The sequence below is a fragment of the Cucurbita pepo genome, chromosome 16 (genome assembly GCF_057944985.1).
Source record: "Cucurbita pepo subsp. pepo isolate OVF chromosome 16, ASM5794498v1, whole genome shotgun sequence".
NCBI classification, from domain to species: Eukaryota; Viridiplantae; Streptophyta; class Magnoliopsida; order Cucurbitales; family Cucurbitaceae; genus Cucurbita; species Cucurbita pepo.
Genome location: NC_141813.1, coordinates 5,933,470 through 5,947,294, shown reverse-complemented (window position 1 = coordinate 5,947,294; position 13,825 = coordinate 5,933,470). Strand labels below are relative to the sequence as shown.

The 13,825-nt window shown below is 35.1% G+C and overlaps 1 non-coding gene across 1 annotated transcript; it reads left to right on the top strand.

Moving 5' to 3' along the window:
• Positions 1-12,554: 12,554 nt before the first annotated feature.
• Positions 12,555-12,626, top strand: TRNAP-AGG (transfer RNA proline (anticodon AGG)). The gene has a single exon. It is a non-coding gene; the product is annotated as a tRNA-Pro (tRNA).
• The last annotated feature ends 1,199 nt before the right edge of the window (positions 12,627-13,825 follow it).

The window sequence follows — 13,825 nt, the reverse complement described above, 5'->3', positions numbered from 1 at the left end:
CTAGGGGCATGTAAATGACTTTGTGTTCTAGCAGGATGTCAATCCCTGACTATTTGGGCTCTAGAATGTTGGATATGAAGGCTGACTATTTATAGTAAAAATCTGATAGAGATATATATACTAAATAATTATATATAGTAGGCGGTTACATATAGTGAAGTTATATATAATAAACTGAAATCATATGTATACCCATTGTCAGTGCTTCCTAAATGTACATTTCTCATTCTCCATATCCTCTCTTTGCATACCTGAAGTCATTAATACAAAACCATTAGTCAATATTTCTTCTTACATATTCTCTATCATGTTTTTTGTGTTCATTTAGATCAAGTGTGTGCGTTGTTGTGTTATTCTAATAACTGGTATCAGAGCGAGGAGAGATTCACCACGATCTGTGAAGATGGAAAGTTCAAAGACTGGAATTGAAAAGTTTGATGGATTCGATATCAGTTTCTAGAAGATGCAGATTGAAGATTATCTATACGAGAAAGATATTCAGGAACCCATTTTGGGGGTGAACCTGGATACCATGACCACGGAGGAGTGGAAGCTCAAGGATTGTCACGCCGTAGGGTTAATCTGGTTGACGCTGCCAGGGAACCAAAGAAAGTGCGATTGGAAATGGTCCATACAGACGTTAAGGGACCATCTCCAGTTTCTTCATTTCTGGTACCAAAATTTCATGGATTAGAGATCTCGCACTGTGCAACGACAACTCTCTATTTTCCTAAGGCTAGTCAGATATCTCATGACCACTCTTTTCCTCCTCACCATATCTAGACACTATAACGTTGATCTAGTATTGTCTTATATAGTTAACGTTCACTCTTTAACGTCCAAGGACATTTTATAACTACCACGAAAATCAAAACAAACAATAAATTCATACAAGTTTTACAATATATCATATACTACAAAATAGGGTTAGACTGCTTACTTGGTCACGGAGAGACGTGTCATCGAGCTGAGTCATAGAGATATACGACTCTTTATCCTAAGAAAAAATCTATATAATTTAAAATCTAGCTGCTCTGATACCAATCTGTCACAACCCAAATTTCAAGGGTTCAAAACTCAAATAGAAACTAAAATTGAGAGTGAAAACAAATAAAAATAAAAGTAAATTAATATAAAATAAGAAAATGTTGTAAAATTAAAATGAGATTGAGAAAAAAACACAACATTAAATATAAAATTAAATTAAATTATAAGACGGTGTTGTTCAAATTTATCCAAAAAAAAAAAAAAAAAGTGTTTCGAATACAATTACAAAAAAAAAAAAAAAAAAAAATACAAAAAAACTCAAACGCAAAGACAGACTAACGCTACATAACAACCCCATCTGTGAGTGCACAACCTTTGAAGGCTCCCTCATCTCAACCGTAAGTTCTATTACGAACCCATCCAAAATAATCACACCTCTGACCGCATCTCCTGACTTTAAACTGCTAGTCTAAATATGGTTTCGTCACGAAAGCTTTAGAGATAAATCTATCTTTACAAAAATATTTTTCTCTTAATTTATAATTAGTCATAAAAAGAAATAATTAGGTATAAATTTTGTCTAGAATTCAAAACTTTCAAATCCTACCGTTCCTTAACCAGATTCAAATCCAGATTCTAGAACTCCTAGTACCATATATAAAGTTGGTATCCTCTAATAAAACAGGAATTTCTCTTAAGATCATTAAATTCTTATAGACTCCAGGCTCAATATCATTAATACAATTATGTTTTATCTTGAACACGCCAAACATGAAACTAAAGTGCGTTTAATTTAACTCCATTTTATTGCCATCTTGAATGATGTGTAGGGTATATTCTTGATTTACCTTAAAGTTCTTGTTACATGACAGTTCATATTAGTTAAGCTTTTTGCAAAATCACAAGTTAAAAGACAACAACGATGAACCTAGGTCTATTAGTCAATTCAAAGACAATTTCTTTCTCCATCTTATCGATAATAATAGTTCAACTAAATCCATATTATGCAAAGAAACAAGTTTACGACTCATAAAAACAACTACCTAAATATGTCCTAAAAATTTGAAAACATAAGTTGTAACTAGCATGAATTCGTGTCCAATTAGCCAATCCTAAAGATTGTAACTAGCATATAGTAAATGAAGCTCCACATGAAGTAATTTAAAGTTCCCCTTACCTAACTAAAGTTTATCTCATCTTTAATGAAGCATGAATTGCACTGAAGTTCATGAAATGCTTATAGACTCCAACTCTGAGTACTATTAATGCAATTATGTTTCATATGAGTTTGTCATAAATGAAACTAAGGTGCATTCAATACAACTTTATTTTCTTGTCATACGAGGCAAAATAGAAAAAGTAAATCAAACAAACTGATGAACTGAACCGAATTCAATCCAACCAAAATTGATTACTTTGTTTCTTTTGTTGGGTTGTTGGTTTATTTGATAACCCTTGTATATTATAACAATTCAACTTTTCGTTTTATAGCCCTCCAACTACTAAGAGGAAAATATATTTGAGTAGAAGCTAAAAATATTGGGTGTTCACGAAAAGTCATTTGGTTTAGTGGTATGATTCTCACTTGGGGTGCAAGAGGTTTTGAGTTCAATTCTTGAAATGCCCCTATGTCTAAGTCTTTTCTTATTTAAGGACTTCATATTCGAATTTTATACTTACCATCATGCTCTTAATACTCATAGTCTTTCTTAACATCCCATCCTTAATACTCATAGTCTTTCTTAACATCCCATCCCAAGGCTTTATTCTCCAAGACAAATTCTACATCCGAGGACTTCACGTGTTTCGTGTTTCCTGCAATACGACAAAATACGACCTGAATACCTAGGCCTAAGGCTTCATACATACATTTCAAGTGGTATAACAAGGGCATTTGGTCTAGTGGTATGAAAGTTCGATTCTCAAAATGCCCCTTCAAGATTGTAGTGTGAAAGACATTTACCAAGTAAATAAATACATTAAAATAACACAAGTGACACATATGTAAACTATGTTATTAATATTTTATTTCTATTACATCTTTCCTTATTTATGAAATAATGAGCGGAGATATTTTTCATTTTCACAATTACTGATGACGGGAGGTTTAGGATTTTTTAATGTAAGAATCGTGGGGATGTAGCTCAGATGGTAGAGCGCTCGCTTCCGATGTGGAAAGTACGGAGATCGATACCTTGCATCTCCAAATGAATCGACCACTAAAGTTATGAAATAATGAGCGGAGATATTTTTTCATTATCACTAAATATATTATTCCATCTTTCCTTATTTACGAAATAATGAGCGTAGATATTTTTTCATTTTTACAATTATTGTGACGGGAGGTTTAGGGTTTTCTGATGTAAGAATCGTGGGGATGTAGTTCAGACAGTAGAGCGCTCACTTCTGATGTGGAAAGTACGGGGTTGATACCTTGCATCTCCAAATGAATCGATCACTAAATATATTATTTCTTTTCAATTTTTTCTTATTTACGACATAATGAGCATGGATAGTTTTTCATGTCACTATTATTGATGACGAGACGTTTAGGATTTTGTGACATAAGAATCGTGGGGATGTAGCTCAAATGGTAGACCGCTTGCTTTGCATGCGAGAGTTACGGGGATAGATACCACGCATCTCCAAAATAAAACTATCTATTGTTAAATATATTATTGAAAATTATTTATTTTCAATTTTTCCTTATTCATGACAGGTTGAGTAGTGATATTTCTTCATTTTCACTATTATTGATGATGGAAAATTTAGGGTTTTGTGATGCAACAATTGCGGGGATGTAGCTTCGCTTAGCATGCGAGAGGTACGACTTAGCATACGAGAGGTACAAGGATATAATATGCAGAGATACTTTTTTATTTTCACAATTATTGATGAAGGGACGTTTAGGGTTTTCTGATGTAAGAATCGTAGGGATGTAGTTCAAATGGTAGAGCGTTCATTTTCCATGTGAAAAGTACGGGGATCAATACCTTGCATCTCCAATTGAATCGATTATAAAATACATTATTTCTTTTCAATTTTTTCTTATTTAGGACATAATGAGGCGGGATAGTTTTTCATTTTCACTATTACTGATGACGAGATGTTTAGGACTTTGTGACATAAGAATTGTGGGGATATAGCTTAGATGGTAGAGCACTCGCTTTGCATGTGAGAGGTATGGGGATCGATACCCTACATCTCTAGATTTTCTTCATTTTCACTATTATTGATGATGGGAATTTGAGGGTTTTATGATGCAACAATTGTGGGGATGTAGCTTATGATGGGAAATTTAGGGCTTTATGATGCAAGAATTGTGGGGATATCTAGCTTAGATGCAGCTCATTTAGCATGAGAGGCAAAGGGATATCCCCATCTCCAAAAGAACCTTTCCTTATTTATGACATAATTAGCGGAGATATGTTTGTATTGTGGGAATGTAGCTTAGATGGTAGATTGCTTACATAGCATGCGAGAGGTACGGGGATCGGATCGATACCCCATATCTCCAAAAGAAACTATTCGTTATTACAATTTACATGTTTTAATTTTTCTACTTTGTCTGCCTGCATTTAGAAATGAAGCAAAATTAGTCCGAGGGTTTTAGGCAGATTGTTATAATTCAAATTTTTAACTAAAAAACAAAATTAGTCTCGTTGTCACGCTTAAAACTACCCTATAGGTATAATCAAAATATTATTCTTCCACCAATAGGAGCAAAAAGCAACGTTACTATGTAAAACTAGTTTCATGGACGATGCATCTCATGGACGATGCAAAACTATGGTGGCGCTTGAAGGTGAATTGTATAAAAAATTGGTCATGCACCAAAAGATTATGGGAAGACCATTGATGGAATTGAAGCACTCGACGCTCCCCTGTATGGGTTTCCAATCAAAGACCTAATGTTTGATGTTGACTCTTTTGAAGAAAGAGCCACTTATCGAACAACAAGAAACGTGGCGGTATCTCTGAGAACTCTATCACACACATAAAAAAACGTGTCTAAGAGTTAGACATTACACAGAAGATCTGGCTTTCATCGAGGAGACCCGAGTTTGATTCTCAACAATGAAATTTTATTTTCTTATTTCTTTTATTTTATAGTTTCATCTTTTGTCACCAATTATATTTAAACTTTACCTAGAGAAGCACTATAATGGATGAGTTCAATAATATCTTAAATTCAAAAGACTTTTATGAAGTTGGTTTGAGAGGCAGTATAATGGTCAAATTCAATAGTATCTTAGATTAAAAAGACTTTTATGAACTTTGAACCTTTAATAGTGTTATGTCATAGATATTTGGTTCGATTTCAACAAGTGAGGTTGAAGTCATTCAAATGGTTAATGTGACAAGGTCATTTTCAAGGTCTCTTTTGTTGAACGCCATCATGGCTGAGATGACTGAGATGAGCACCAGAGTGAGTTTGACAAGGAGAGTCATAGAGAACCACACCCCAAGCCAAGCTCATGTTGGGCTTAACAAATTGAAAATCCAAAAACACGAACCCTTAAATGGGAACCAGGAAGGTAAGGAATTAAAAAAACTTTATTTTTGACGTTGAACAATACTTGAAGTACAGGAACTTGCTCATAGGACCTAAGAGTTACGTTGGCCACAATGCATCGAAGGTGGATGATATAAAAAATGGGTCATGCACCATAAACTCATGGGAAGACCGTTGATGGAATCGATGCAATCGACTCTCACCTTGATGGGTTGCCAATTAAAGACTTGACGTTTGATGTTGACTCTTTTGAAGAAAAAGCCACACGATCGAACACCTCGAAATGTCGTGGCAGCTCTAAGAACTCTATCATACGACCTGAGAGTTGAGTGCTACAGGAACTTTCTCATACGACCTGAGAGTTACGTTAGCCGCAATGCATCTCATGGACGATGCAAAACTATGGTAGTGCTCGAAGGTGAATGGTATAAAAAATGGGTCATGCACCATAAACTCATGGGAAGATCGTTGATGGAATTGATGCAATCAACGCTCCCCTGGATGCGTTGCCAATCAAAGACCTAACATTTGATATTGACTCTTTTGAAGAAAGAGCCACACAATCGAACAGCTCGAAATGTCACGGTAGCCCTGAGAACTCTAACACACACAGGGAAGGACGTGTCGAAGAGTTACTCAATAAGCAAAAGATCGTGCTAAAACTCTTCAGCGATCTGACAAAAGACTTCAGGACATCTACACCAAAAATCCATTATCGTCTAGCTGTCAGGATATCTGGCTTTCACCCAGGAGACTCAAGTTCGATTCTGGGCAATGGAAAAGAGTTATATTATAGATATTTTGTTCAATTCAAATGGTTAATGCGATAATCCAGTCGTTTTCAAGGTCTCTCTGGTTGAACGACGTCATGGTTGAGATGAGCACTCGAGTGAGTTTGACAAGTTGGGCTGTAGAGAACCACACCTCAAGCCAAGTTCATGTGGGCTTAACAAACTTAAAATCCAAGAACACAACCGCTTAAATGGAATTCGGGATGCTAAGGAATTAAAAAGCTTTATTTTTGATGTAGAACAATGCTTGAAGGTTACAGGAACTTGCTCAAAGGACCTAAGAGTTACGTTGGTCGCAATGCATCTCATGGACGATGCAAAACTATGGTGGCGCTCGAAGGTGAATGGTATAAAAAATGGGTCATGCACCATAAACTCATGGCGCTTGAAGGTGAATGGAATCGATGCAATCGACGTTCCTCTGGATGGGTTGCCAATCAAAGACCAGATGTTTGATGTTGACCCTTTTGAAGAAAGAGCCACACGATCGAAGTTTGATGTTGACCCTTTTGAAGAAAGAGCCACACGATCGAACAGCTCGAAACGTCACGGTAATTCTGATAACTCTATCACACACATGAAAGGACGTGTCGAAGAGTTAGACATTACCCAAAACATCATAGTAAAACTCTTGAGCGATTAGACAAAAGATTTAGGACAACTACACAAAAAAATCATTGTTGTCCAACGGTTTGGATATTTGGCTTTCACCTAGGAGATTCTGGTTTGATTCTATGAAATTGAATATTATTTTCTTATTTCTTTTTATTTTATAGTTTCATCTTTTGTCACCAATTATATTTAAACTTTACCTCATTTTGAGAGGCACTTTAATGGTCAAGTTCAATAGTATCGTAGATTAAAGACTTTTATGAACATCGTACCTATGTTAGTGTTATGTTATAGATATTTGTTTCAATTTCAACAAGTGGGGTTGAGGTGATTCAAATGGTTAATGAGATAATCCGGCTATTTTCGAGGTCTCTCTTGTTGAACGCCATCATGGTTGAGATGAGCACCCGAGTGAGTTTGACAAGTCGACTCGAATTTAAACTTTACCTACGTTTGAGAGGCACTATAATGGTCAAGTTCAATGGTATTTTAGATTAAAAAGACTTTTATGAACTTTGTACCTTTGTTAGTGTTACTTTGTACCTTTGTTTGTGTTATGTTATAGACATTTGGTCAAGTTCAACAAGTGGGGTTGAGGTGATTCAAATGGTTAATGTCACTTTATTTGATTCAAATTGTTAATGTGATAATCCAGTTGAATAGTTACAGGTTATTTCCAAGGTCTCTCTTATTGAACGCCAACAGGGTTGAAATGATTGAGATGAGCACCTGATTGAGTTTGACAAAATTGAAATAAAATCAAATAAAATCACTAAAAAAAATCGATAAAATTGAAAAAAAATTGAAAAAAAACTAGCCTTATGACACTTCCTTCAACTAGAAGGGCGGTAAATCAAGGATTCCTTCGCCCAAGACCCATGATCCAACTCCCAACATGGAAATGATAAGCTATAGAATCATTCCAAGAACCTCAATGGATGGGTTACAAACTCACATTACATATCTCGACAACTGGACGTGTCATCGGCGTTAGAAGAACGACCGCATCAGAGCAAGTCATGGGGATAGAAGATCCCGTTGAAGGATGATAGACCAATCGAAATCTTCAGCCCAATGAGCCAAGCTTTTGTAGAAACAAGAATCCTTGTTCTAAATTGAGTCAAAGCTAAAATTAGATAATGAGATCGAAGATTGAGAAACAAGATTTGGAACCTTATTTTAAATTGAGTCATTTCACAATCCAACTTGATCAAGGCTTGATTGAATGACTAAGATGCAATCTACCACAAGAATTGCATGAAACTTAGAAATGACAAAGATATGCTCAGATTTCTATGAGGGGGATCGTCTCAACTTGAGAGATCAATTTCATTGATCACAAATATGCTTTTACATAATAATTTGTGGATATTTATAGTCTCCCAACAAAGAAGTTAATGTTCGTGATTTAATCTCGATCCCTTTAAATCTCCACAGAAAACGAAGTCAATTTGAGCATTACAAACTTTATGAAATTAAAATAATAAATAAAGTTTTCTAACCACTCATGAAATGATGCTTGCAACTTCATCCACTACTTCAACCGTGCAAATATTTACTTTTGAATCTCCAAATGGTCTTGACTCAATCGAATCAGCTTGTAACACATGAAATGATGGTTGAACCTAGCCTATCCAATTTTGTAGATGAAGTATGAATGCTTGTTGAATCTTCTTGGCCTTGGGTTGTGTAATAGGTCCAGTTGGAACACCGTGATTCTTATCATCATCCCCTTCTTCAAAAGGATTCGTCCTCGAATCAGAAAAATCATCACCTACATCAAAAGGACTCAACTAAGCAACATTGAAAGTAGAATGTACACCGTGATTCTTATCATCATCCCAATCTTTAGGATTCGTTCTCGAATCAGAAAAATCATCACCTACGCGAACATCAATTTTATTGTTCCATGCAATAAGATGAGTCATTTTACTAAATATCTTACAGAGCATTTATAGTCAAATAAAGAATTCTTATAGAGCATTTATAGTGAAATAAAGAATTAGGAATCCACGCTATCTTGGACCCACTCCCCTTCAGCTATCCAGGCTAACATTAAAATAAAAATTCATGAGTAAAATTATTTACGCTAATTCATTGAAATTTTAAACTACAGACCCACTCCCACTCCCAATTCAGGTATTCACGCTAACATTAAAATGAAAATTCTGAAATTCTAAAAAGAAATAATCACTAAATTTAGATTTCACTATTTATTGAGATTTTAAAAAGAAATAGTCACTAATTTTAAATTGAATAGTCAAGAGTCAAGTTATGTGACGTGAATCAGGTGTGGTGAACGTGGATTCGAACACGTGACCTTCAGATTTTCAATCTGACGCTCTCAAAACTGTGTTATCTTCGCTAATATTTGAAAAAAAAAACAATCATAAGTAAAGGTATTTCTGCTAATTCATTATATTTTAAAAATAAATAATAACTAATTCTTTATTGAATAGTCAGCTTATGCAAATGGAAACAGGTGCAGTGAACGTGGAGATTAAACACGTGACCTTCAAATCTTTAGTTTGACACTACTCCCTTCTCTAAGAATCAACATAGCATAATCATTCCATGAAGGTCGAGGTAGTCTTATAAAAGAAGATGAGGCTACCACTTTCAAATCATTCCATGAGGACTTGAGAAAGTTTTGTAAAAGAAGATGAGGGTACCACTTTCTATTGCAGAATTTCGATGTGAATAGAGAATGAACCATATTCTTGGGAGACAAGATAGAGTCTCGAGCCTAACTTCAAAGGCATTACACAAATTGTTCTATGATATTTTTTCTAGGAACTCTTTGTTATGTTGTCCGCTGAAGGTTTCAGGAAAGGGACACAGATTCTCTATTGCATTGATCTCCCAATAGAAGTTTTACCTAGGTCATCTATCGTCACAACCCTTTTAAGGAAGATGCGCCCAAATAACCAGTGAACAATAACATTTAAAGAAGTTTCAGAGAGCGAGAAGAGGATTGTGATAAAAGTTGCCCTAGGTAAAACTTCTTTAAATGTCTTAGCCAACCATGACCTCATAATGAGGAGTCTCTTGGACAACAATAACATATGGACAACAAATGTCTTAGCCAATTGTGACGGTCATGATTGCTCAAGGCGTGTCGCCCAAATAATCGGTAAACAATAACATTGCACAAATAACCGCCTTGGACAACAAATCGTTTACAAGAATGGCTAAGACATGCACATGCAACCACAGGCAACACGCCTTGGGAAATCATGACTATGACATCTGCCCCCACACAATTTATTGGATGAGGCTGACTTTAGGTCTCTCGATGCGCTTCCAGCTGATCTCATAATGAGGAGTCTCTTCCAACCTACTAGGTGCTGTTGAAATCACTTCTCGGTTTGTTGAGTCTTCATGTCTTCTCTGTTCGTGTCTTTCCTACTTTCTTCGCTTGAAACTTTTTTCTTATTTGTATGACGTCATACCACCTGCTTCTGCTTGATGTCTTTTGGGTCGAAATAATAACGTTTCAAGTTAATAACGTGGACAACAAGGTTAGTCCGCATCCATAAGAGCAATTGGATTCTATATGATGTCTTCATAATCTTATGGATAACTTTAACTAGTCCATAGTATTTTCACACCAGTTTTTGGTTCTTGTTGCTTTGAACTCGAAGTTTATCTGAACTTAACTTATATGAACTCTTTATTTTTCTTGAAATTATTGTGGTTGACGCTTCCGACTGACCCTTCTCTTCATCCGTCTAGATGATATTTCTGTGTGAACAGGTGTTGCTTCAGAGGTTTGTTTCTGTCTCCCTTCTTCAGTATCTAACCTTGTTTTTGTCTCTTCTGGTGGGGATAAATCCATTTCTAACCTTGTTTTGCATGGTGGTGTTCATGTAGTGGCAACAAGGTTTCTATTGAGGTTGGCTCACTCGAGCTCCCCTTTTTAATTACAACAGTAGCAGCAAGCGTAGATTCATCATGGCTATGATTCTTTCTCAACTGTAGTATCGACATCATTTTCAACCCTCTTGGTTGATGGATGTTTTTCTGATGATCATCGGGTTAGACTCCATTACTACTAGACATTTTGCTAGGGGCATGTAAATGACTTTGTGTTTCAGCAGGACGTTCATTCCTGACACGACGTCGAAGTCATCCATTTCAACTATCACTAAACAATTTGCTAGTCCAAGGCTGCAGCTTGATTAGAGTTCACATTGTGACTCCTAAGACAGGTAAAGCTTCCAATTTGACGGCGTTCATCTTTCCTGTATCTTGATGCCAAAGGATGTTAAAATATTTTGCATCTGTCTCCATCATGAGTTGTGGGTGGCTCTAGAGTTGACAATGGTGTTCCTTACTACTTTGTGCTTTACCCAAACCTCGACATACATAATATATATATATTCATTTAACTATAACACATATGGTCCATGAAAGAATTGTAACTCTTATGCTCATTAATATTATAATGGCTACTACCTAAATTATAACCTAAAGTTGATAATAGATGTCCAATTAGCCAACCCTAAATTTGTAATCATTGTGGAGTGATTGAAATTACAATGGAAGTAGTTTAAACTCGTAGTACCTTAAAGGAAGTTGGTCTCTTCTAATAAAACACGAAGTTCTCTTTAATATCATTAATACAAATATGCTAGACATGAAACTACAACTGCGTTCAATTTAACTCCATTTTATTGTCATCTTGAATGACGTGTGAATATATATTCTTGAATTACCTTGATATTTCATATTAGTTAAGCTTTGTGCAAAATCACAATTAGACAACAACAAAGATGAACTTTGGTCTGTTTATTATTTTAAAGAAAATTTCTTTCTCCATCTTATTCCTAATAACTCTACAATGAAATTCATATTATGCTAAGAAACAAATTTTTTACTCGCAAGAAGTAAAATATGCAACTTTAACTAAAATTTCATCTAAACAAATTTTATTGCCATACAACATAGATGACAATTATAGCCTTCAAACAAAAACTAGAGTAGTTGTGGTGAACGGGATAGAAACTCTAGTGTTCATCCATAATATACAACCACTACCTAAATTATGACCTAAAAATTTGAAAACATAAGTTGTAGTTGAAAATTACATAAAACAATCCCCTAAATCAAAGAACTCGTGTCTAATTAGTAAACCCTAAAGATAGTAGCTAACAAGAGTAATTGAAGCTCCACATGAAGTAATTTAAAGTTCCAGTTACTTAACTAAAGTTTATCTCGTCTTTAATGAAGCATGAGTTGCACTTAAGTTCATGAAATATTTACAGACTCAAACTCTTAGTACTATTAATGCAATTATATTTCATATGAGTTTGTCATAAATCATACTATGGTACATTCAATACAACTTCATTTTCTCGTCATACGAAGCAAAATAGAAGAATTAAATCAAACAAACTGACGAACTAAGCCGAATAAATCCAACCCAACCCAAACTGATTAGTTTGATTCATTTGTTGGGTTGTAGTTTATTCGATAACACTTGTATAATAAAACAATTCAACATTACATGCCTTACTTACAAGTAAAATACTAGACCATCAACTTTTTGTTTTATAGTCCAACAACCGCTCAAGAAAATAGATTTCAAACTTGAGAGAAAAAAATATATTGAGTAGGAGTTAAAAATGTTGCATTTTTTTTAGAAAGGGCATTTGGTCTAGTGGTATGATTCTCGCTTAGGGTGCGAGAGGTCTCGAGTTCAATTCTTGGAATGCCCTATGTTCATTTCTCAAAAGATGAGCCTTAGAGAAAGATAATGCTCTTATTAATATCATTTACTTGTGTACTCCACGATATATGTCTATAGTCCATAATAAGGGCATTTGGTCTAGTGGTGTGATTCTTGCTTTGGGTGCAAGAGGTCTCGAGTTCAATTCTCGGAATGCCCCTCCAACTAAGAATTATATAGACTAGCAATTAAGAATTATAGATTTGCTATAAAGGTATGTGGTCTAAGTGGTATGATTATCCTTTTGGGTGTGAGAGGTCTCAAGTTCGATTCTCAAAATGCCCCAACAATATTATATCAAAATGAATTATGTAAGATAATATGATTTAAAATGTGAGTTTTAAACATTGAACCAAGAAAATTGTCTCGAGCCGGACTTCGAAAAGAGCATTCCTTATTGTATTCTTTCTAGGAACTAGGTCATCTGTTGATCTATTGTCACATTACTTATTGTATTCTTTCTAGGAACTAGGTCATCTGTTGATCTATTGTCACATTACTTATTGTATTCTTTCTATTGTCACATTACTTATTGTATTCTTTCTAGGAACTAGGTCAGGAACTAGGTCATCTGTTGATCTATTGTCACATTACTTATTGTATTCTTTCTAGGAACTAGGTCAGGAACTAGGTCATCTGTTGATCTATTGTCACATTACTTATTGTATTCTTTCTAGGAACTAGGTCAGGAACTAGGTCATCTGTTGATCTATTGTCACATTACTTATTGTATTCTTTCTAGGAACTAGGTCAGGAACTAGGTCATCTGTTCATCTATTGTCACAATCCCTGTTGTCTCAATCCTTTAGGCCCTGTTGTCTCAATCCTTTAGGTCATCTGTTGTCACCATCCTTTGTTCTATTGTATTCTTTCTATGAACTTTTCAGTCAAATAGGTCATCTGTTGTCACCATCCTTTGTTCTATTGTATTCTTTCTAGGAACTTTTCAGTCAAATAGGTCATCTGTTGTCACAATTCTTTGTTCTATTGTATTCTTTCTAGGAACTTTTCAGTCAAATAGGTCATCTGTTGTCACAATCCTTTGTTCTATTGTATTCTTTCTATGAACTTTTCAGTCAAATAGGTCATCTGTTGTCACAATCCTTTGTTCTATTGTATTCTTTCTAGGAACTTTTCAATCAAATAGGTCTTCTGTTGTCACAATCCTTTTAAGGAAGATGCGCCGAA